Genomic DNA, 24,950 nt, shown 5'->3' with positions numbered 1-24,950 from the left:
GTGTCTGCTGGTGGTGATTGTGAGGTCCTTGTGCCGTAGGGAGTTAAAAGCCAGTGGCAGGCACGTGTCTGCTGGTGGTGATTGTGATCTCAGTTGTTCATGACGTCTTCAGAGGCCAGTGGCAGGCATGTGTGTGCTGGGGGGGACTGTGAGGTCCTTGTGCATGACGGTATGAGGAGCCAGTGGCAGGCATGTGTGTGCTGGTGGTGATTTTGAGGTCAGTTGTGCGTGGAGGCATGAGAGGCCAGTGTCAGACTCGTGTGTTCTGGTTGTGATTGTGAGGTGCTTGTACCTGAGGGAGTTAAAAGGCAGTGGCAGGCATGTGTGTGCTGGTGGTGATTGTGAGGTCGCTGTGCCTGAGGGCGTGAGAAGCCAGTGGCAGGCATGTGTGTGCTGGTGGTGATTGTGAGCTCAGTTGCTCGTGACGACATCAGAGGCCAGTGCCAGGCATGTGTGTGCTGGTGGTGATTGTGAGCTCAGTTGCTCGTGACATCATCAGAGGTCAGTGCCAGGCATGTGTGTTCTGGTGGTGATTGTGAGCTCAGTTGTTCGTGACATCATCAGAGGCCAGTGCCAGGCATGTGTGTGCTGGTGGTGATTGTGAGGTCCTTGTGCCTTAGGGCGTTAGAGGCCAGTGCCAGGCTTTTTTTGCTGGTGATTATTGTGAGGTCATTGTGTCTGAGGGCGAGAGGCCAGTGGCAGGCATGTGTGTGCTGGTGGTGATTGTGAGCTCAGTTGTTCGTGATGTTGCCACATGCCATGCCAGGCACTAGTCTACTGGTGGTGATTTTGAGGTCCTTGTGCCTGAGGGCATGAGAGGCCAGTGGCAGGCATGTGTGTGCTGGTGGTGATTGTGAGATCAATTGTTCCTGATGTCATCAGAGGCCGGTGCCAGGCACGTGTCTGCTGGTGGTGATTGTGAGCTCAGTTGCTCGTTACGTCATGAGAGGCCATTGCCAGGCATGTGTGTGCTGGTGGTGATTGTGAGCTCAGTTGCTCGTTACGTCTTCAGAGGCCAGTGCCAGGCATGTGTGTGCTGGGGGTGACTGTGAGGTACTTGTGCGTAACGGGTTGTGAGGCCAGTGCCAGGCATGTGTCTGCTGGTGGTGATTGTGAGGTCCTTGTGCCGTAGGGAGTTAAAAGCCAGTGGCAGGCACGTGTCTGCTGCTGGTGATTGTGAGCTCAGTTGTTCATGACGTCTTCAGAGGCCAGTGGCAGGCATGTGTGTGCTGGGGGGGACTGTGAGGTCCTTGTGCATGACGGTATGAGGAGCCAGTGGCAGGCATGTGTGTGCTGGTGGTGATTTTGAGGTCAGTTGTGCGTGGAGGCATGAGAGGCCAGTGTCAGACTGGTGTGTTCTGGTTGTGATTGTGAGGTGCTTGTACCTGAGGAAGTTAAAAGGCAGTGGCAGGCATGTGTGTGCTGGTGGTGATTGTGAGGTCGCTGTGCCTGAGGGTATGAGAAGCCAGTGGCAGGCATGTGTGTGCTGGTGGTGATTGTGAGCTCAGTTGCTCGTGACGTCATCAGAGGCCAGTGGCAGGCATGTGTGTGCTGCTGGTGATTGTGAGCTCAGTTGTTCGTGACATCATCAGAGGCCAGTGGCAGGCATGTGTGTGCTGGTGGTGATTGTGAGGTCCTTGTGCCTTAGGGCGTTAGAGGCCAGTGCCAGGCTTCTTTTGCTGGTGGTTATTGTGAGGTCATTGTGTCTGAGGGCGAGAGGCCAGTGGCAGGCATGTGTGTGCTGGTGGTGATTGTGAGCTCAGTTGTTCGTGATGTTGTCACATGCCATGCCAGGCACTAGTCTACTGGTGGTGATTTTGAGGTCCTTGTGCCTGAGGGCATGAGAGGTCAGTGGCAGGCATGTGTGTGCTGGTGGTGATTGTGAGATCAATTGTTCCTGATGTCATCAGAGGCCGGTGCCAGGCATGTGTGTGCTGGGGGGGACTGTGAGGTCCTTGTGCATGACGGTATGAGGAGCCAGTGGCAGGCATGTGTGTGCTGGTGGTGATTTTGAGGTCAGTTGTGCGTGGAGGCATGAGAGGCCAGTGTCAGACTGGTGTGTTCTGGTTGTGATTGTGAGGTGCTTGTACCTGAGGGAGTTCAAAGGCACTGGCAGGCATGTGTGTGCTGGTGGTGATTGTGAGGTCGCTGTGCCTGAGGGCGTGAGAAGCCAGTGGCAGGCATGTGTGTGCTGGTGGTGATTGTGAGCTCAGTTGCTCGTGACATCATGAGAGGCCAGTGCCAGGCATGTGTGTGCTGGTGGTGATTGTGAGGTCCTTGTGCCTTAGGGCGTTAGAGGCCAGTGCCAGGCTTTTTTTGCTGGTGGTTATTGTGAGGTCATAGTGTCTGAGGGCGAGAGGCCAGTGGCAGGCATGTGTGTGCTGGTGGTGATTGTGAGCTCAGTTGTTCGTGATGTAGTCACATGCCAGTGCCAGGCACTAGTCTAGTGGTGGTGATTTTGAGGTCCTTGTGCCTGAGGGCATGAGAGGCCAGTGGCAGGCATGTGTGTGCTGGTGGTGATTGTGAGCTAAATTGTTCCTGATGTCATAAGATGCCATTGCCAGGCATGTGTGTGCTGGTCGTGATTGTGAGCTCAGTTGCTCGTTACGTCTTCAGAGGCCATTGCCAGGCATGTGTGTGCTGGTGGTGACTGTGAGGTACTTGTGCGTGACGGGTTGAGAGGCCAGTGCCAGGCATGTGTGTTCTGGTGGTGATTGTGAGGTCCTTGTGCCTTAGGGCGTGAGAGGCCATTGGCAGGTATGTGTTGGCTGGTGGTGATTGTGAAGACCCTGTGCCTGAGGGCATGAGAGGCCAGTGGCAGGCATGTGTGTGCTGGTGGTGATTGTGAGCTCAATTGTTCGTGGTGTTGCCACATGCCATGCCAGGCACTAGTCTAGTGGTGGTGATTTTGAGGTCCTTGTGCCTGAGGGCATGAGAGGTCAGTGGTAGGCATGTTTGTGCTGGTGGTGATTGTGAGCTCAATTGTTCCTGATGTCATCAGAGGCCAGTGCCAGGCATGTGTGTGCTAGTGGTGAGTGTGAACTCAGTTGCTCATTACGTCATTAGAGGCCATTGCGAGGCATGTGTGTGCTGGTGGTGATTGTGAGCTCAGTTGCTCGTTACGTCTTCAGAGGCCAGTGCAAGGCATGTGTGTGCTAGGGGTGACTGTGAGGTACTTGTGCGTCACGGGTTGTGAGGCCAGTGGCAGGCATGTGTCTGCTGGTGGTGATTGTGAGGTCCTTGTGCCGTAGGGAGTTAAAAGCCAGTGGCAGGCACGTGTCTGCTGGTGGTGATTGTGAGCTCAGTTGTTCATGACGTCTTCAAAGGCCAGTGGCAGGCATGTGTGTGCTGGGGGGGACTGTGAGGTCCTTGTGCATGACGGTATGAGGAGCCAGTGGCAGGCATGTGTGTGCTGGTGGTGATTTTGAGGTCAGTTGTGCGTGGAGGCATGAGAGGCCAGTGTCAGACTGGTGTGTTCTGGTTGTGATTGTGAGGTGCTTGTACCTGAGGGAGTTAAAAGGCAGTGGCAGGCATGTGTGTGCTGGTGGTGATTGTGAGCTCAGTTGCTCGTGACGTCATGAGAGGCCAGTGGCAGGCATGTGTGTGCTGGTGGTGATTGTGAGCTCAGTTGTTCGTGACATCATCAGAGGCCAGTGGCAGGCATGTGTGTGCTGGTGGTGATTGTGAGGTCCTTGTGCCTTAGGGCGTTAGAGGCCAGTGCCAGGCTTTTTTTGCTGGTGGTTATTGTGAGGTCATTGTGTCTGAGGGCGAGAGGCCAGTGGCAGGCATGTGTGTGCTGGTGGTGATTGTGAGCTCAGTTGTTCGTGATGTTGTCACATGCCATGCCAGGCACTAGTCTACTGGTGGTGATTTTGAGGTCCTTGTGCCTGAGGGCATGAGAGGTCAGTGGCAGGCATGTGTGTGCTGGTGGTGATTGTGAGCTCAATTGTTCCTGATGTCATCAGAGGCCGGTGCCAGGCATGTGTGTGCTGGGGGGGACTGTGAGGTCCTTGTGCATGACGGTATGAGGAGCCAGTGGCAGGCATGTGTGTGCTGGTGGTGATTTTGAGGTCAGTTGTGCGTGGAGGCATGAGAGGCCAGTGTCAGACTGGTGTGTTCTGGTTGTGATTGTGAGGTGCTTGTACCTGAGGGAGTTAAAAGGCAGTGGCAGGCATGTGTGTGCTGGTGGTGATTGTGAGCTCAGTTGCTCGTGACGTCATGAGAGGCCAGTGGCAGGCATGTGTGTGCTGGTGGTGATTGTGAGCTCAGTTGTTCGTGATGTTGTCACATGCCATGCCAGGCACTAGTCTACTGGTGGTGATTTTGAGGTCCTTGTGCCTGAGGGCATGAGAGGTCAGTGGCAGGCATGTGTGTGCTGGTGGTGATTGTGAGCTCAATTGTTCCTGATGTCATCAGAGGCCGGTGCCAGGCATGTGTGTGCTGGGGGGGACTGTGAGGTCCTTGTGCATGACGGTATGAGGAGCCAGTGGCAGGCATGTGTGTGCTGGTGGTGATTTTGAGGTCAGTTGTGCGTGGAGGCATGAGAGGCCAGTGTCAGACTGGTGTGTTCTGGTTGTGATTGTGAGGTGCTTGTACCTGAGGGAGTTAAAAGGCAGTGGCAGGCATGTGTGTGCTGGTGGTGATTGTGAGCTCAGTTGCTCGTGACGTCATGAGAGGCCAGTGGCAGGCATGTGTGTGCTGGTGGTGATTGTGAGCTCAGTTGTTCGTGACATCATCAGAGGCCAGTGGCAGGCATGTGTGTGCTGGTGGTGATTGTGAGGTCCTTGTGCCTTAGGGCGTTAGAGGCCAGTGCCAGGCTTTTTTTGCTGGTGGTTATTGTGAGGTCATTGTGTCTGAGGGCGAGAGGCCAGTGGCAGGCATGTGTGTGCTGGTGGTGATTGTGAGCTCAGTTGTTCGTGATGTTGTCACATGCCATGCCAGGCACTAGTCTACTGGTGGTGATTTTGAGGTCCTTGTGCCTGAGGGCATGAGAGGTCAGTGGCAGGCATGTGTGTGCTGGTGGTGATTGTGAGCTCAATTGTTCCTGATGTCATCAGAGGCCGGTGCCAGGCATGTGTGTGCTGGGGGGGACTGTGAGGTCCTTGTGCATGACGGTATGAGGAGCCAGTGGCAGGCATGTGTGTGCTGGTGGTGATTTTGAGGTCAGTTGTGCGTGGAGGCATGAGAGGCCAGTGTCAGACTGGTGTGTTCTGGTTGTGATTGTGAGGTGCTTGTACCTGAGGGAGTTAAAAGGCAGTGGCAGGCATGTGTGTGCTGGGGGTGACTGTGAGCTCAGTTGCTCGTGACGTCATGAGAGGCCAGTGGCAGGCATGTGTGTGCTGGTGGTGATTGTGAGCTCAGTTGTTCGTGACATCATCAGAGGCCAGTGGCAGGCATGTGTGTGCTGGTGGTGATTGTGAGGTCCTTGTGCCTTAGGGCGTTAGAGGCCAGTGCCAGGCTTTTTTTGCTGGTGGTTATTGTGAGGTCATTGTGTCTGAGGGCGAGAGGCCAGTGGCAGGCATGTGTGTGCTGGTGGTGATTGTGAGCTCAGTTGTTCGTGATGTTGTCACATGCCATGCCAGGCACTAGTCTACTGGTGGTGATTTTGAGGTCCTTGTGCCTGAGGGCATGAGAGGTCAGTGGCAGGCATGTGTGTGCTGGTGGTGATTGTGAGCTCAATTGTTCCTGATGTCATCAGAGGCCGGTGCCAGGCATGTGTGTGCTGGGGGGGACTGTGAGGTCCTTGTGCATGACGGTATGAGGAGCCAGTGGCAGGCATGTGTGTGCTGGTGGTGATTTTGAGGTCAGTTGTGCGTGGAGGCATGAGAGGCCAGTGTCAGACTGGTGTGTTCTGGTTGTGATTGTGAGGTGCTTGTACCTGAGGGAGTTAAAAGGCAGTGGCAGGCATGTGTGTGCTGGTGGTGATTGTGAGCTCAGTTGCTCGTGACGTCATGAGAGGCCAGTGGCAGGCATGTGTGTGCTGGTGGTGATTGTGAGCTCAGTTGTTCGTGATGTTGTCACATGCCATGCCAGGCACTAGTCTACTGGTGGTGATTTTGAGGTCCTTGTGCCTGAGGGCATGAGAGGTCAGTGGCAGGCATGTGTGTGCTGGTGGTGATTGTGAGCTCAATTGTTCCTGATGTCATCAGAGGCCGGTGCCAGGCATGTGTGTGCTGGGGGGGACTGTGAGGTCCTTGTGCATGACGGTATGAGGAGCCAGTGGCAGGCATGTGTGTGCTGGTGGTGATTTTGAGGTCAGTTGTGCGTGGAGGCATGAGAGGCCAGTGTCAGACTGGTGTGTTCTGGTTGTGATTGTGAGGTGCTTGTACCTGAGGGAGTTAAAAGGCAGTGGCAGGCATGTGTGTGCTGGTGGTGATTGTGAGCTCAGTTGCTCGTGACGTCATGAGAGGCCAGTGGCAGGCATGTGTGTGCTGGTGGTGATTGTGAGCTCAGTTGTTCGTGACATCATCAGAGGCCAGTGGCAGGCATGTGTGTGCTGGTGGTGATTGTGAGGTCCTTGTGCCTTAGGGCGTTAGAGGCCAGTGCCAGGCTTTTTTTGCTGGTGGTTATTGTGAGGTCATTGTGTCTGAGGGCGAGAGGCCAGTGGCAGGCATGTGTGTGCTGGTGGTGATTGTGAGCTCAGTTGTTCGTGATGTTGTCACATGCCATGCCAGGCACTAGTCTACTGGTGGTGATTTTGAGGTCCTTGTGCCTGAGGGCATGAGAGGTCAGTGGCAGGCATGTGTGTGCTGGTGGTGATTGTGAGCTCAATTGTTCCTGATGTCATCAGAGGCCGGTGCCAGGCATGTGTGTGCTGGGGGGGACTGTGAGGTCCTTGTGCATGACGGTATGAGGAGCCAGTGGCAGGCATGTGTGTGCTGGTGGTGATTTTGAGGTCAGTTGTGCGTGGAGGCATGAGAGGCCAGTGTCAGACTGGTGTGTTCTGGTTGTGATTGTGAGGTGCTTGTACCTGAGGGAGTTAAAAGGCAGTGGCAGGCATGTGTGTGCTGGGGGTGACTGTGAGGTACTTGTGCATGACGGGTTGAGAGGCCAGTGGCAGGCATGTGTGTGCTGGTGGTGATTGTGAGCTCAGTTGCTCGTGACGTCATCAGAGGCCAGTGGCAGGCATGTGTGTGCTGGTGGTGATTGTGAGCTCAGTTGTTCGTGACATCATCAGAGGCCAGTGCCAGGCATGTGTGTGCTCGCGGTGATTGTGAGCTCAGTTGCTCGTGACGACATGAGAGGCCAGTGGCAGGCATGTGTGTGCTGATGGTGATTGTGAGCTCAGTTGTTCGTGACATCATCAGAGGCCAGTGCCAGGCATGTGTGTGCTTGTGGTGATTGTGAGGTCCTTGTGCCTTAGGGCGTTAGAGGCCAGTGCCAGGCTTCTTTTGCTGGTGGTTATTGTGAGGTCATTGTGTCTGAGGGCGAGAGGCCAGTGGCAGGCATGTGTGTGCTGGTGGTGATTGTGAGCTCAGTTGTTCGTGATGTTGTCACATGCCATGCCAGGCACTAGTCTACTGGTGGTGATTTTGAGGTCCTTGTGCCTGAGGGCATGAGAGGTCAGTGGCAGGCATGTGTGTGCTGGTGGTGATTGTGAGCTCAATTGTTCCTGATGTCATCAGAGGCCGGTGCCAGGCATGTGTGTGCTGGGGGGGACTGTGAGGTCCTTGTGCATGACGGTATGAGGAGCCAGTGGCAGGCATGTGTGTGCTGGTGGTGATTTTGAGGTCAGTTGTGCGTGGAGGCATGAGAGGCCAGTGTCAGACTGGTGTGTTCTGGTTGTGATTGTGAGGTGCTTGTACCTGAGGGAGTTCAAAGGCAGTGGCAGGCATGTGTGTGCTGGTGGTGATTGTGAGGTCGCTGTGCCTGAGGGCGTGAGAAGCCAGTGGCAGGCATGTGTGTGCTGGTGGTGATTGTGAGCTCAGTTGCTCGTGACATCATGAGAGGCCAGTGCCAGGCATGTGTGTGCTGGTGGTGATTGTGAGGTCCTTGTGCCTTAGGGCGTTAGAGGCCAGTGCCAGGCTTTTTTTGCTGGTGGTTATTGTGAGGTCATAGTGTCTGAGGGCGAGAGGCCAGTGGCAGGCATGTGTGTGCTGGTGGTGATTGTGAGCTCAGTTGTTCGTGATGTAGTCACATGCCAGTGCCAGGCACTAGTCTAGTGGTGGTGATTTTGAGGTCCTTGTGCCTGAGGGCATGAGAGGCCAGTGGCAGGCATGTGTGTGCTGGTGGTGATTGTGAGCTAAATTGTTCCTGATGTCATAAGATGCCATTGCCAGGCATGTGTGTGCTGGTCGTGATTGTGAGCTCAGTTGCTCGTTACGTCTTCAGAGGCCATTGCCAGGCATGTGTGTGCTGGTGGTGACTGTGAGGTACTTGTGCGTGACGGGTTGAGAGGCCAGTGCCAGGCATGTGTGTTCTGGTGGTGATTGTGAGGTCCTTGTGCCTTAGGGCGTGAGAGGCCATTGGCAGGTATGTGTTGGCTGGTGGTGATTGTGAAGACCCTGTGCCTGAGGGCATGAGAGGCCAGTGGCAGGCATGTGTGTGCTGGTGGTGATTGTGAGCTCAATTGTTCGTGGTGTTGCCACATGCCATGCCAGGCACTAGTCTAGTGGTGGTGATTTTGAGGTCCTTGTGCCTGAGGGCATGAGAGGTCAGTGGTAGGCATGTTTGTGCTGGTGGTGATTGTGAGCTCAATTGTTCCTGATGTCATCAGAGGCCAGTGCCAGGCATGTGTGTGCTAGTGGTGAGTGTGAACTCAGTTGCTCATTACGTCATTAGAGGCCATTGCGAGGCATGTGTGTGCTGGTGGTGATTGTGAGCTCAGTTGCTCGTTACGTCTTCAGAGGCCAGTGCAAGGCATGTGTGTGCTAGGGGTGACTGTGAGGTACTTGTGCGTCACGGGTTGTGAGGCCAGTGGCAGGCATGTGTCTGCTGGTGGTGATTGTGAGGTCCTTGTGCCGTAGGGAGTTAAAAGCCAGTGGCAGGCACGTGTCTGCTGGTGGTGATTGTGAGCTCAGTTGTTCATGACGTCTTCAAAGGCCAGTGGCAGGCATGTGTGTGCTGGGGGGGACTGTGAGGTCCTTGTGCATGACGGTATGAGGAGCCAGTGGCAGGCATGTGTGTGCTGGTGGTGATTTTGAGGTCAGTTGTGCGTGGAGGCATGAGAGGCCAGTGTCAGACTGGTGTGTTCTGGTTGTGATTGTGAGGTGCTTGTACCTGAGGGAGTTAAAAGGCAGTGGCAGGCATGTGTGTGCTGGTGGTGATTGTGAGCTCAGTTGCTCGTGACGTCATGAGAGGCCAGTGGCAGGCATGTGTGTGCTGGTGGTGATTGTGAGCTCAGTTGTTCGTGACATCATCAGAGGCCAGTGGCAGGCATGTGTGTGCTGGTGGTGATTGTGAGGTCCTTGTGCCTTAGGGCGTTAGAGGCCAGTGCCAGGCTTTTTTTGCTGGTGGTTATTGTGAGGTCATTGTGTCTGAGGGCGAGAGGCCAGTGGCAGGCATGTGTGTGCTGGTGGTGATTGTGAGCTCAGTTGTTCGTGATGTTGTCACATGCCATGCCAGGCACTAGTCTACTGGTGGTGATTTTGAGGTCCTTGTGCCTGAGGGCATGAGAGGTCAGTGGCAGGCATGTGTGTGCTGGTGGTGATTGTGAGCTCAATTGTTCCTGATGTCATCAGAGGCCGGTGCCAGGCATGTGTGTGCTGGGGGGGACTGTGAGGTCCTTGTGCATGACGGTATGAGGAGCCAGTGGCAGGCATGTGTGTGCTGGTGGTGATTTTGAGGTCAGTTGTGCGTGGAGGCATGAGAGGCCAGTGTCAGACTGGTGTGTTCTGGTTGTGATTGTGAGGTGCTTGTACCTGAGGGAGTTAAAAGGCAGTGGCAGGCATGTGTGTGCTGGGGGTGACTGTGAGGTACTTGTGCATGACGGGTTGAGAGGCCAGTGGCAGGCATGTGTGTGCTGGTGGTGATTGTGAGCTCAGTTGCTCGTGACGTCATCAGAGGCCAGTGGCAGGCATGTGTGTGCTGGTGGTGATTGTGAGCTCAGTTGTTCGTGACATCATCAGAGGCCAGTGCCAGGCATGTGTGTGCTCGCGGTGATTGTGAGCTCAGTTGCTCGTGACGACATGAGAGGCCAGTGGCAGGCATGTGTGTGCTGATGGTGATTGTGAGCTCAGTTGTTCGTGACGTCATCAGAGGCCAGTGCCAGGCATGTGTTTGCTGGTGGTGATTGTGAGCTCCGTTGCTCGTGACATCATCAGAGGCCAGTGGCAGCCATGTGTGTGCTGGTGGTGATTGTGAGCTCAGTTGTTCGTGACATCATCAGAGGTCAGTGGCAGGCATGTGTGTGCTGGTGGTGATTGTGAGCTCAGTTGCTCGTGACGTCATCAGAGGCCAGTGCCAGGCATGTGTGTGCTGGTGGTGATTGTGAGCTCAGTTGCTCGTGACATCATCAGAGGCCAGTGGCAGGCATGTGTGTTCTGGTGGTGATTGTGAGCTCAGTTGTTCGTGACATCATCAGAGGCCAGTGCCAGGCATGTGTGTGCTGGTGGTGATTGTGAGGTCCTTGTGCCTTAGGGCGTTAGAGGCCAGTGCCAGGCTTTTTTTGCTGGTGGTTATTGTGAGGTCATTGTGTCTGAGGGCGAGAGGCCAGTGCCAGGCATGTGTGTGCTGGTGGTGATTGTGAGCTCAGTTGCTCGTGACGTCATCAGAGGCCAGTGGCAGGCATGTGTGTGCTGGTGGTGATTGTGAGCTCAGTTGTTCGTGACATCATCAGAGGCCAGTGGCAGGCATGTGTGTGCTGGTGGTGATTGTGAGCTCAATTGTTCCTGATGTCACCAGAGGACAGTGCCAGGCATGTGTGTGCTGGTGGTGATTCTGAGCTCAGTTGCTCGTGACGTCATGAGAGGCCAGTGCCAGGCATGTGTGTGCTGGTGGTGATTGTGAGCTCAGTTGTTCGTGATATCATGAGAGGCCAGTGCCAGGCATGTGTGTGCTGGTGGTGATTGTGAGGTCCTTGTGCCTTAGGGCGTTAGAGGCCAGTGCCAAGCTTCTTTTGCTGGTGGTTATTGTGAGGTCATTGTGTCTGAGGGCGAGAGGCCAGTGGCAGGCATGTGTGTGCTGGTGGTGATTGTGAGCTCAGTTGTTCGTGATGTTGTCACATGCCAGTGCCAGGCACTAGTCTACTGGTGGTGATTTTGAAGTCGTTGTGCCTGAGGGCATGAGAGGCCAGTGGCAGGCATGTTTCTGCTGGTGGTGATTGTGAGCTCAATTGTTCCTGATGTCATCAGAGGCCAGTGGCAGGCATGTGTGTCCTGGGGGGGACTGTGAGGTCCTTGTGCATGACGGCATGAGGAGCCAGTGGCAGGCATGTGTGTGCTGCTGGTGATTTTGAGGTCAGTTGTGCGTGGAGGCATGAGAGGCCAGTGTCAGACTCGTGTGTTCTGGTTGTGATTGTGAGGTGCTTGTACCTGAGGGAGTTAAAAGCCAGTGGCAGGCATGTGTGTGCTGGTGGTGATTGTGAGGTCCCTGTGCCTGAGGGCGTGAGAAGCCAGTGGCAGGCATGTGTGTGCTGGTGGTGATTGTGAGCTCAGTTGCTCGTGACGTCATCAGAGGCCAGTGGCAGGCATGTGTGTGCTGGTGGTGATTGTGAGCTCAGTTGTTCGTGACATCATCAGAGGCCAGTGCCAGGCATGTGTGTGACTGTGGTGATTGTGAGCTCAGTTGTTCGTGACATCATCAGAGGCCAGTGCCAGGCATGTGTGTGCTGGTGGTGATTGTGAGGTCCTTGTGCCTTTAGGGCTTTGGAGGCCAGTGCCAGGCTTTTTTTGCTGGTGGTTATTGTGAGGTCATTGTGTCTGAGGGCGAGAGGCCATTGCCAGGCATGTGTGTGCTGGTGGTGACTGTGAGGTACTTGTGCGTGACGGGTTGAGAGGCCAGTGCCAGGCATGTGTGTTCTGGTGGTGATTGTGAGGTCCTTGTGCCTTAGGGCGTGAGAGGCCATTGGCAGGTATGTGTTGGCTGGTGGTGTTTGTGAAGACCCTGTGCCTGAGGGCATGAGAGGCCAGTGGCAGGCATGTGTGTGCTGGTGGTGATTGTGAGCTCAATTGTTCGTGATGTTGCCACATGCCATGCCAGGCACTAGTCTACTGGTGGTGATTTTGAGGTCCTTGTGCCTGAGGGCATGAGAGGTCAGTGGTAGGCATGTTTGTGCTGGTGGTGATTGTGAGCTCAATTGTTCCTGATGTCATCAGAGGCCAGTGCCAGGCATGTGTGTGCTAGTGGTGAGTGTGAACTCAGTTGCTCATTACGTCATTAGAGGCCATTGCGAGGCATGTGTGTGCTGGTGGTGATTGTGAGCTCAGTTGCTCGTTACGTCTTCAGAGGCCAGTGCAAGGCATGTGTGTGCTGGGGGTGACTGTGAGGTACTTGTGCGTCACGGGTTGTGAGGCCAGTGGCAGGCATGTGTCTGCTGGTGGTGATTGTGAGGTCCTTGTGCCGTAGGGAGTTAAAAGCCAGTGGCAGGCACGTGTGTGCTGGTGGTGATTGTGATCTCAGTTGTTCAGGACGTCTTCAAAGGCCAGTGGCAGGCATGTGTGTGCTGGGGGGGACTGTGAGGTCCTTGTGCATGACGGTATGAGGAGCCAGTGGCAGGCATGTGTGTGCTGGTGGTGATTTTGAGGTCAGTTGTGCGTGGAGGCATGAGAGGCCAGTGTCAGACTGGTGTGTTCTGGTTGTGATTGTGAGGTGCTTGTACCTGAGGGAGTTAAAAGGCAGTGGCAGGCATGTGTGTGCTGGTGGTGATTGTGAGCTCAGTTGCTCGTGACGTCATGAGAGGCCAGTGGCAGGCATGTGTGTGCTGGTGGTGATTGTGAGCTCAGTTGTTCGTGACATCATCAGAGGCCAGTGCCAGGCATGTGTGTGCTGGTGGTGATTGTGAGGTCCTTGTGCCTTAGGGCGTTAGAGGCCAGTGCCAGGCTTTTTTTGCTGGTGGTTATTGTGAGGTCATTGTGTCTGAGGGCGAGAGGCCAGTGGCAGGCATGTGTGTGCTGGTGGTGATTGTGAGCTCAGTTGTTCGTGATGTTGTCACATGCCATGCCAGGCACTAGTCTACTGGTGGTGATTTTGAGGTCCTTGTGCCTGAGGGCATGAGAGGTCAGTGGCAGGCATGTGTGTGCTGGTGGTGATTGTGAGCTCAATTGTTCCTGATGTCATCAGAGGCCGGTGCCAGGCATGTGTGTGCTGGGGGGGACTGTGAGGTCCTTGTGCATGACGGTATGAGGAGCCAGTGGCAGGCATGTGTGTGCTGGTGGTGATTTTGAGGTCAGTTGTGCGTGGAGGCATGAGAGGCCAGTGTCAGACTGGTGTGTTCTGGTTGTGATTGTGAGGTGCTTGTACCTGAGGGAGTTAAAAGGCAGTGGCAGGCATGTGTGTGCTGGTGGTGATTGTGAGGTCGCTGTGCCTGAGGGCGTGAGAAGCCAGTGGCAGGCATGTGTGTGCTGGTGGTGATTGTGAGCTCAGTTGCTCGTGACGTCATCAGAGGCCAGTGGCAGGCATGTGTGTGCTGGTGGTGATTGTGAGCTCAGTTGTTCGTGACATCATCAGAGGCCAGTGCCAGGCATGTGTGTGCTCGCGGTGATTGTGAGCTCAGTTGCTCGTGACGACATGAGAGGCCAGTGGCAGGCATGTGTGTGCTGATGGTGATTGTGAGCTCAGTTGTTCGTGACGTCATCAGAGGCCAGTGCCAGGCATGTGTTTGCTGGTGGTGATTGTGAGCTCCGTTGCTCGTGACATCATCAGAGGCCAGTGGCAGCCATGTGTGTGCTGGTGGTGATTGTGAGCTCAGTTGTTCGTGACATCATCAGAGGCCAGTGGCAGGCATGTGTGTGCTGGTGGTGATTGTGAGCTCAGTTGCTCGTGACGTCATCAGAGGCCAGTGCCAGGCATGTGTGTGCTGGTGGTGATTGTGAGCTCAGTTGCTCGTGACATCATCAGAGGCCAGTGGCAGGCATGTGTGTGCTGGTGGTGATTGTGAGCTCAGTTGTTCGTGACATCATCAGAGGCCAGTGCCAGGCATGTGTGTGCTGGTGGTGATTGTGAGGTCCTTGTGCCTTAGGGCGTTAGAGGCCAGTGCCAGGCTTTTTTTGCTGGTGGTTATTGTGAGGTCATTGTGTCTGAGGGCGAGAGGCCAGTGCCAGGCATGTGTGTGCTGGTGGTGATTGTGAGCTCAGTTGCTCGTGACGTCATCAGAGGCCAGTGGCAGGCATGTGTGTGCTGGTGGTGATTGTGAGCTCAGTTGTTCGTGACATCATCAGAGGCCAGTGGCAGGCATGTGTGTGCTGGTGGTGATTGTGAGCTCAATTGTTCCTGATGTCACCAGAGGACAGTGCCAGGCATGTGTGTGCTGGTGGTGATTCTGAGCTCAGTTGCTCGTGACGTCATGAGAGGCCAGTGCCAGGCATGTGTGTGCTGGTGGTGATTGTGAGCTCAGTTGTTCGTGATATCATGAGAGGCCAGTGCCAGGCATGTGTGTGCTGGTGGTGATTGTGAGGTCCTTGTGCCTTAGGGCGTTAGAGGCCAGTGCCAAGCTTCTTTTGCTGGTGGTTATTGTGAGGTCATTGTGTCTGAGGGCGAGAGGCCAGTGGCAGGCATGTGTGTGCTGGTGGTGATTGTGAGCTCAGTTGTTCGTGATGTTGTCACATGCCAGTGCCAGGCACTAGTCTACTGGTGGTGATTTTGAAGTCGTTGTGCCTGAGGGCATGAGAGGCCAGTGGCAGGCATGTGTCTGCTGGTGGTGATTGTGAGCTCAATTGTTCCTGATGTCATCAGAGGCCAGTGGCAGGCATGTGTGTCCTGGGGGGGACTGTGAGGTCCTTGTGCATGACGGCATGAGGAGCCAGTGGCAGGCATGTGTGTGCTGCTGGTGATTTTGAGGTCAGTTGTGCGTGGAGGCATGAGAGGCCAGTGTCAGACTGGTGTGTTCTGGTTGTGATTGTGAGGTGCTTGTACCTGAGGGAGTTAAAAGCCAGTGGCAGGCATGTGTGTGCTGGTGGTGATTGTGAGGTCGCTGTGCCTGAGGGCGTGAGAAGCCAGTGGCAGGCATGTGTGTGCTGGCGGAGATTGTGAGCTCAGTTGCTCGTGACGTCATCAGAGGCCAGTGGCAGGCATGTGTGTGCTGGTGGTGATTGTGAGCTCAGTTGTTCGTGACATCATCAGAGGCCAGTGCCAGGCATGTGTGTGACTGTGGTGATTGTGAGCTCAGTTGTTCGTGACATCATCAGAGGCCAGTGCCAGGCATGTGTGTGCTGGTGGTGATTGTGAGGTCCTTGTGCCTTTAGGGCTTTGGAGGCCAGTGCCAGGCTTTTTTTGCTGGTGGTTATTGTGAGGTCATTGTGTCTGAGGGCGAGAGGCCATTGCCAGGCATGTGTGTGCTGGTGGTGACTGTGAGGTACTTGTGCGTGACGGGTTGAGAGGCCAGTGCCAGGCATGTGTGTTCTGGTGGTGATTGTGAGGTCCTTGTGCCTTAGGGCGTGAGAGGCCATTGGCAGGTATGTGTTGGCTGGTGGTGTTTGTGAAGACCCTGTGCCTGAGGGCATGAGAGGCCAGTGGCAGGCATGTGTGTGCTGGTGGTGATTGTGAGCTCAATTGTTCGTGATGTTGCCACATGCCATGCCAGGCACTAGTCTACTGGTGGTGATTTTGAGGTCCTTGTGCCTGAGGGCATGAGAGGTCAGTGGTAGGCATGTTTGTGCTGGTGGTGATTGTGAGCTCAATTGTTCCTGATGTCATCAGAGGCCAGTGGCAGGCATGTGTGTGCTAGTGGTGAGTGTGAACTCAGTTGCTCATTACGTCATTAGAGGCCATTGCGAGGCATGTGTGTGCTGGTGGTGATTGTGAGCTCAGTTGCTCGTTACGTCTTCAGAGGCCAGTGCAAGGCATGTGTGTGCTGGGGGTGACTGTGAGGTACTTGTGCGTCACGGGTTGTGAGGCCAGTGGCAGGCATGTGTCTGCTGGTGGTGATTGTGAGGTCCTTGTGCCGTAGGGAGTTAAAAGCCAGTGGCAGGCACGTGTCTGCTGGTGGTGATTGTGAGCTCAGTTGTTCATGACGTCTTCAAAGGCCAGTGGCAGGCATGTGTGTGCTGGGGGGGACTGTGAGGTCCTTGTGCATGACGGTATGAGGAGCCAGTGGCAGGCATGTGTGTGCTGGTGGTGATTTTGAGGTCAGTTGTGCGTGGAGGCATGAGAGGCCAGTGTCAGACTGGTGTGTTCTGGTTGTGATTGTGAGGTGCTTGTACCTGAGGGAGTTAAAAGGCAGTGGCAGGCATGTGTGTGCTGGTGGTGATTGTGAGCTCAGTTGCTCGTGACGTCATGAGAGGCCAGTGGCAGGCATGTGTGTGCTGGTGGTGATTGTGAGCTCAGTTGTTCGTGACATCATCAGAGGCCAGTGGCAGGCATGTGTGTGCTGGTGGTGATTGTGAGGTCCTTGTGCCTTAGGGCGTTAGAGGCCAGTGCCAGGCTTTTTTTGCTGGTGGTTATTGTGAGGTCATTGTGTCTGAGGGCGAGAGGCCAGTGGCAGGCATGTGTGTGCTGGTGGTGATTGTGAGCTCAGTTGTTCGTGATGTTGTCACATGCCATGCCAGGCACTAGTCTACTGGTGGTGATTTTGAGGTCCTTGTGCCTGAGGGCATGAGAGGTCAGTGGCAGGCATGTGTGTGCTGGTGGTGATTGTGAGCTCAATTGTTCCTGATGTCATCAGAGGCCGGTGCCAGGCATGTGTGTGCTGGGGGGGACTGTGAGGTCCTTGTGCATGACGGTATGAGGAGCCAGTGGCAGGCATGTGTGTGCTGGTGGTGATTTTGAGGTCAGTTGTGCGTGGAGGCATGAGAGGCCAGTGTCAGACTGGTGTGTTCTGGTTGTGATTGTGAGGTCCCTGTGCCTGAGGGCGTGAGAAGCCAGTGGCAGCCATGTGTGTGCTGGTGGTGATTGTGAGGTCGCTGTGCCTGAGGGCGTGAGAAGCCAGTGGCAGGCATGTGTGTGCTGGTGGTGATTGTGAGCTCAGTTGCTCGTGACGTCATGAGAGGCCAGTGGCAGGCATGTGTGTGCTGGTGGTGATTGTGAGCTCAGTTGTTCGTGACATCATCAGAGGCCAGTGCCAGGCATGTGTGTGCTCGCGGTGATTGTGAGCTCAGTTGCTCGTGACGACATGAGAGGCCAGTGGCAGGCATGTGTGTGCTGATGGTGATTGTGAGCTCAGTTGTTCGTGACGTCATCAGAGGCCAGTGCCAGGCATGTGTTTGCTGGTGGTGATTGTGAGCTCCGTTGCTCGTGACATCATCAGAGGCCAGTGGCAGCCATGTGTGTGCTGGTGGTGATTGTGAGCTCAGTTGTTCGTGACATCATCAGAGGCCAGTGGCAGGCATGTGTGTGCTGGTGGTGATTGTGAGCTCAGTTGCTCGTGACGTCATCAGAGGCCAGTGCCAGGCATGTGTGTGCTGGTGGTGATTGTGAGCTCAGTTGCTCGTGACATCATCAGAGGCCAGTGGCAGGCATGTGTGTGCTGGTGGTGATTGTGAGCTCAGTTGTTCGTGACATCATCAGAGGCCAGTGGCAGGCATGTGTGTGCTGGTGGTGATTGTGAGGTCCTTGTGCCTTAGGGCGTTAGAGGCCAGTGCCAGGCTTTTTTTGCTGGTGGTTATTGTGAGGTCATTGTGTCTGAGGGCGAGAGGCCAGTGCCAGGCATGTGTGTGCTGGTGGTGATTGTGAGCTCAGTTGCTCGTGACGTCATCAGAGGCCAGTGGCAGGCATGTGTGTGCTGGTGGTGATTGTGAGCTCAGTTGTTCGTGACATCATCAGAGGCCAGTGGCAGGCATGTGTGTGCTGGTGGTGATTGTGAGCTCAATTGTTCCTGATGTCACCAGAGGACAGTGCCAGGCATGTGTGTGCTGGTGGTGATTCTGAGCTCAGTTGCTCGTGACGTCATGAGAGGCCAGTGCCAGGCATGTGTGTGCTGGTGGTGATTGTGAGCTCAGTTGTTCGTGATATCATGAGAGGCCAGTGCCAGGCATGTGTGTGCTGGTGGTGATTGTGAGGTCCTTGTGCCTTAGGGCGTTAGAGGCCAGTGCCAGGCTTCTTTTGCTGGTGGTTATTGTGAGGTCATTGTGTCTGAGGGCGAGAGGCCAGTGGCAGGCATGTGTGTGCTGGTGGTGATTGTGAGCTCAGTTGTTCGTGATGTTGTCACATGCCAGTGCCAGGCACTAGTCTACTGGTGGTGATTTTGAAGTCGTTGTGCCTGAGGGCATGAGAGGCCAGTGGCAGGCATGTGTCTGCTGGTGGTGATTGTGAGCTCAATTGTTCCTGATGTCATCAGAGGCCAGTGGCAGGCATGTGTGTCCTGGGGGGGACTGTGAGGTCCTTGTGCATGACGGCATGAGGAGCCAGTGGCAGGCATGTGTGTGCTGCTGGTGATTTTGAGGTCAGTTGTGCGTGGAGGCATGAGAGGCCAGTGTCAGACTCGTGTGTTCTGGTTGTGATTGTGAGGTGCTTGTACCTGAGGGAGTTAAAAGCCAGTGGCAGGCATGTGTGTGCTGGTGGTGATTGTGAGGTCCCTGTGCCTGAGGGCGTGAGAAGCCAGTGGCAGGCATGTGTGTGCTGGCGGTGATTGTGAGCTCAGTTGCTCGTGACGTCATCAGAGGCCAGTGGCAGGCATGTGTGTGCTGGTGGTGATTGTGAGCTCAGTTGTTCGTGACATCATCAGAGGCCAGTGCCAGGCATGTGTGTGCTCGCGGTGATTGTGAGCTCAGTTGCTCGTGACGACATGAGAGGCCAGTGGCAGGCATGTGTGTGCTGATGGTGATTGTGAGCTCAGTTGTTCGTGACGTCATCAGAGGCCAGTGCCAGGCATGTGTTTGCTGGTGGTGATTGTGAGCTCCGTTGCTCGTGACATCATCAGAGGCCAGTGGCAGCCATGTGTGTGCTGGTGGTGATTGTGAGCTCAGTTGTTCGTGACATCATCAGAGGCCAGTGGCAGGCATGTGTGTGCTGGTGGTGATTGTGAGCTCAGTTGCTCGTGACGTCATCAGAGGCCAGTGCCAGGCATGTGTGTGCTGGTGGTGATTGTGAGCTCAGTTGCTCGTGACATCATCAGAGGCCAGTGGCAGGCATGTGTGTGCTGGTGGTGATTGTGAGCTCAGTTGTTCGTGACATCATCAGAGGCCAGTGGCAGGCATGTGTGTGCTGGTGGTGATTGTGAGGTCCTTGTGCCTTAGGGCGTTAGAGGCCAGTGCCAGGCTTTTTTTGCTGGTGGTTATTGTGAGGTCATTGTGTCTGAGGGCGAGAGGCCAGTGCCAGGCATGTGTGTGCTGGTGGTGATTGTGAGCTCAGTTGCTCGTGACGTCATCAGAGGCCAGTGGCAGGCATGTGTGTGCTGGCGGTGATTGTGAGCTCAGTTGCTCGTGACGTCATCAGAGGCCAGTGGCAGGCATGTGTGTGCTGGTGGTGATTGTGAGCTCAGTTGTTCGTGACATCATCAGAGGCCAGTGCCAGGCATGTGTGTGCTCGCGGTGATTGTGAGCTCAGTTGCTCGTGACGACATGAGAGGCCAGTGGCAGGCATGTGTGTGCTGATGGTGATTGTGAGCTCAGTTGTTCGTGACGTCATCAGAGGCCAGTGCCAGGCATGTGTTTGCTGGTGGTGATTGTGAGCTCCGTTGCTCGTGACATCATCAGAGGCCAGTGGCAGCCATGTGTGTGCTGGTGGTGATTGTGAGCTCAGTTGTTCGTGACATCATCAGAGGCCAGTGGCAGGCATGTGTGTGCTGGTGGTGATTGTGAGCTCAGTTGCTCGTGACGTCATCAGAGGCCAGTGCCAGGCATGTGTGTGCTGGTGGTGATTGTGAGCTCAGTTGCTCGTGACATCATCAGAGGCCAGTGGCAGGCATGTGTGTGCTGGTGGTGATTGTGAGCTCAGTTGTTCGTGACATCATCAGAGGCCAGTGGCAGGCATGTGTGTGCTGGTGGTGATTGTGAGGTCCTTGTGCCTTAGGGCGTTAGAGGCCAGTGCCAGGCTTTTTTTGCTGGTGGTTATTGTGAGGTCATTGTGTCTGAGGGCGAGAGGCCAGTGCCAGGCATGTGTGTGCTGGTGGTGATTGTGAGCTCAGTTGCTCGTGACGTCATGAGAGGCCAGTGGCAGGCATGTGTGTGCTGGTGGTGATTGTGAGCTCAGTTGTTCGTGACATCATCAGAGGCCAGTGGCAGGCATGTGTGTGCTGGTGGTGATTGTGAGCTCAATTGTTCCTGATGTCACCAGAGGACAGTGCCAGGCATGTGTGTGCTGGTGGTGATTCTGAGCTCAGTTGCTCGTGACGTCATGAGAGGCCAGTGCCAGGCATGTGTGTGCTGGTGGTGATTGTGAGCTCAGTTGTTCGTGATATCATGAGAGGCCAGTGCCAGGCATGTGTGTGCTGGTGGTGATTGTGAGGTCCTTGTGCCTTAGGGCGTTAGAGGCCAGTGCCAGGCTTCTTTTGCTGGTGGTTATTGTGAGGTCATTGTGTCTGAGGGCGAGAGGCCAGTGGCAGGCATGTGTGTGCTGGTGGTGATTGTGAGCTCAGTTGTTCGTGATGTTGTCACATGCCAGTGCCAGGCACTAGTCTACTGGTGGTGATTTTGAAGTCGTTGTGCCTGAGGGCATGAGAGGCCAGTGGCAGGCATGTGTCTGCTGGTGGTGATTGTGAGCTCAATTGTTCCTGATGTCATCAGAGGCCAGTGGCAGGCATGTGTGTCCTGGGGGGGACTGTGAGGTCCTTGTGCATGACGGCATGACGAGCCAGTGGCAGGCATGTGTGTGCTGCTGGTGATTTTGAGGTCAGTTGTGCGTGGAGGCATGAGAGGCCAGTGTCAGACTGGTGTGTTCTGGTTGTGATTGTGAGGTGCTTGTACCTGAGGGAGTTAAAAGGCAGTGGCAGGCATGTGTGTGCTGGTGGTGATTGTGAGGTCCCTGTGCCTGAGGGCGTGAGAAGCCAGTGGCAGGCATGTGTGTGCTGGCGGTGATTGTGAGCTCAGTTGCTCGTGACGTCATCAGAGGCCAGTGGCAGGCATGTGTGTGCTGGTGGTGATTGTGAGCTCAGTTGTTCGTGACATCATCAGAGGCCAGTGCCAGGCATGTGTGTGACTGTGGTGATTGTGAGCTCAGTTGTTCGTGACATCATCAGAGGCCAGTGCCAGGCATGTGTGTGCTGGTGGTGATTGTGAGCTCAGTTGCTCGTTACGTCTTCAGAGGCCAGTGCAAGGCATGTGTGTGCTGGTGGTGATTGTGAGGTACTTGTGCGTAACGGGTTGTGAGGCCAGTGGCAGGCATGTGTCTGCTGGTGGTGATTGTGAGGTCCTTGTGCCGTAGGGAGTTAAAAGCCAGTGGCAGGCACGTGTCTGCTGGTGGTGATTGTGAGCTCAGTTGTTCATGACGTCTTCAGAGGCCAGTGGCAGGCATGTGTGTGCTGGGGGGGACTGTGAGGTCCTTGTGCATGACGGTATGAGGAGCCAGTGGCAGGCATGTGTGTGCTGGTGGTGATTTTGAGGTCAGTTGTGCGTGGAGGCATGAGAGGCCAGTGTCAGACTGGTGTGTTCTGGTTGTGATTGTGAGGTGCTTGTACCTGAGGGAGTTAAAAGGCAGTGGCAGGCATGTGTGTGCTGGTGGTGATTGTGAGGTCGCTGTGCCTGAGGGTATGAGAAGCCAGTGGCAGGCATGTGTGTGCTGGTGGTGATTGTGAGCTCAGTTGTTCGTGACATCATCAGAGGCCAGTGCCAGGCATGTGTGTGCTGGTGGTGATTGTGAGGTCCTTGTGCCTTAGGGCGTTAGAGGCCAGTGCCAGGCTTCTTTTGCTGGTGGTTATTGTGAGGTCATTGTGTCTGAGGGCGAGAGGCCAGTGGCAGGCATGTGTGTGCTGGTGGTGATTGTGAGCTCAGTTGTTCGTGATGTTGTCACATGCTATGCCAGGCACTAGTCTACTGGTGGTGATTTTGAGGTCCTTGTGCCTGAGGGCATGAGAGGTCAGTGGCAGGCATGTGTGTGCTGGTGGTGATTGTGAGCTCAATTGTTCCTGATGTCATCAGAGGCCGGTGCCAGGCATGTGTGTGCTGGGGGGGACTGTGAGGTCCTTGTGCATGACGGTATGAGGAGCCAGTGGCAGGCATGTGTGTGCTGGTGGTGATTTTGAGGTCAGTTGTGCGTGGAGGCATGAGAGGCCAGTGTCAGACTCGTGTGTTCTGGTTGTGATTGTGAGGTGCTTGTACCTGAGGGAGTTAAAAGCCAGTGGCAGGCATGTGTGTGCTGGTGGTGATTGTGAGGTCGCTGTGCCTGAGGGCGTGAGAAGCCAGTGGCAGGCATGTGTGTGCTCGCGGTGATTGTGAGCTCAGTTGCTCGTGACATCATCAGAGGCCAGTGCCAGGCATGTGTGTGCTGGTGGTGATTGTGAGGTCCTTGTGCCTTAGGGCGTTAGAGGCCAGTGCCAGGCTTCTTTTGCTGGTGGTTATTGTGAGGTCATTGTGTCTGAGGGTGAGAGGCCAGTGGCAGGCATGTGTGTGCTGGTGGTGATTGTGAGCTCAGTTGTTCGTGATGTTGTCACATGCCAGTGCCAGGCACTAGTCTACTGGTGGTGATTTTGAAGTCGTTGTGCCTGAGGGCATGAGAGGTCAGTGGCAGGCATGTGTCTGCTGGTGGTGATTGTGAGCTCAATTGTTCCTGATGTCATGAGAGGCCAGTGGCAGGCATGTGTGTCCTGGGGGGGACTGTGAGGTCCTTGTGCATGACGGCATGAGGAGCCAGTGGCAGGCATGTGTGTGCTGGTGGTGATTTTGAGGTCAGTTGTGCGTGGAGGCATGAGAGGCCAGTGTCAGACTGGTGTGTTCTGGTTGTGATTGTGACGTGCTTGTACCTGAGGGAGTTAAAAGCCAGTGGCAGGCATGTGTGTGCTGGTGGTGATTGTGAGGTCCCTGTGCCTGAGGGCGTGAGAAGCCAGTGGCAGGCATGTGTGTGCTGGTGGTGATTGTGAGCTCAGTTGCTCGTGACGTCATGAGAGGCCAGTGCCAGGCATGTGTGTGCTGGTGGTGATTGTGAGCTCAGTTGCTCGTGACGTCATCAGAGGCCAGTGGCAGGCATGTGTGTGCTGGTGGTGATTGTGAGCTCAGTTGTTCGTGACATCATCAGAGGCCAGTGCCAGGCATGTGTGTGACTGTGGTGATTGTGAGCTCAGTTGTTCGTGACATCATCAGAGGCCAGTGCCAGGCATGTGTGTGCTGGTGGTGATTGTGAGGTCGTTGTGCCTTTAGGGCGTTAGAGGCCAGTGCCAGGCTTTTTTTGCTGGTGGTTATTGTGAGGTCATTGTGTCTGAGGGCGAGAGGCCAGTGGCAGGCATGTGTGTGCTGGTGGTGATTGTGAGCTCAGTTGTTCGTGATGTTGCCACATGCCATGCCAGGCACTAGTCTACTGGTGGTGATTTTGAGGTCCTTGTGCCTGATGGCATGAGAGGCCAGTGGCAGGCATGTGTGTGCTGGTGGTGATTGTGAGATCAATTGTTCCTGATGTCATCAGAGGCCGGTGCCAGGCATGTGTGTGCTAGTGGTGATTGTGAGCTCAGTTGCTCGTGACGTCATCAGAGGCCAGTGGCAGGCATGTGTGTGCTGGTGGTGATTGTGAGCTCAGTTGCTCGTTACGTCTTCAGAGGCCAGTGCAAGGCATGTGTGTGCTGGTGGTGATTGTGAGGTACTTGTGCGTAACGGGTTGTGAGGCCAGTGGCAGGCATGTGTCTGCTGGTGGTGTTTGTGAGGTCCTTGTGCCGTAGGGAGTTAAAAGCCAGTGGCAGGCACGTGTCTGCTGGTGGTGATTGTGATCTCAGTTGTTCATGACGTCTTCAGAGGCCATTGGCAGGCATGTGTGTGCTGGGGGGGACTGTGAGGTCCTTGTGCATGACGGTATGAGGAGCCAGTGGCAGGCATGTGTGTGCTGGTGGTGATTTTGAGGTCAGTTGTGCGTGGAGGCATGAGAGGCCAGTGTCAGACTGGTGTGTTCTGGTTGTGATTGTGAGGTGCTTGTACCTGAGGGAGTTAAAAGCCAGTGGCAGGCATGTGTGTGCTGGTGGTGATTGTGAGGTCGCTGTGCCTGAGGGCGTGAGAAGCCAGTGGCAGGCATGTGTGTGCTGGTGGTGATTGTGAGGTCCTTGTGCCTTAGGGCGTTAGAGGCCAGTGCCAGGCTTTTTTTGCTGGTGGTTATTGTGAGGTCATTGTGTCTGAGGGCGAGAGGCCAGTGGCAGGCATGTGTGTGCTGGTGGTGATTGTGAGCTCAGTTGTTCGTGATGTTGTCACATGCCATGCCAGGCACTAGTCTACTGGTGGTGATTTTGAGGTGCTTGTGCCTGAGGGCATGAGAGGTCAGTGGCAGGCATGTGTGTGCTGGTGTTGATTGTGAGGTCCCTGTGCCTGAGGGCGTGAGAAGCCAGTGGCAGGCATGTGTGTGCTCGCGGTGATTGTGAGCTCAGTTGCTCGTGACGTCATGAGAGGCCAGTGGCAGGCATGTGTGTGGTGGTGGTGATTGTGAGCTCAGTTGTTCGTGGTGTTGTCACATGCCATGCCAGGCACTAGTCTACTGGTGGTGATTTTGAGGTCCTTGTGCCTGAGGGCATGAGAGGTCAGTGGCAGGCATGTGTGTGCTGGTGGTGATTGTGAGCTCAATTGTTCCTGATGTCATCAGAGGCCGGTGCCAGGCATGTGTGTGCTGGGGGGGACTGTGAGGTCCTTGTGCATGACGGTATGAGGAGCCAGTGGCAGGCATGTGTGTGCTGGTGGTGATTTTGAGGTCAGTTGTGCGTGGAGGCATGAGAGGCCAGTGTCAGACTGGTGTGTTCTGGTTGTGATTGTGAGGTGCTTGTACCTGAGGGAGTTAAAAGGCAGTGGCAGGCATGTGTG

This window comes from Struthio camelus, chromosome 5, assembly GCF_040807025.1.
Source record: "Struthio camelus isolate bStrCam1 chromosome 5, bStrCam1.hap1, whole genome shotgun sequence".
Taxonomy (NCBI): domain Eukaryota; kingdom Metazoa; phylum Chordata; class Aves; order Struthioniformes; family Struthionidae; genus Struthio; species Struthio camelus.
The sequence above is the reverse complement of the archived record's forward strand: the minus strand, read 5'-3'. Positions refer to the sequence as shown.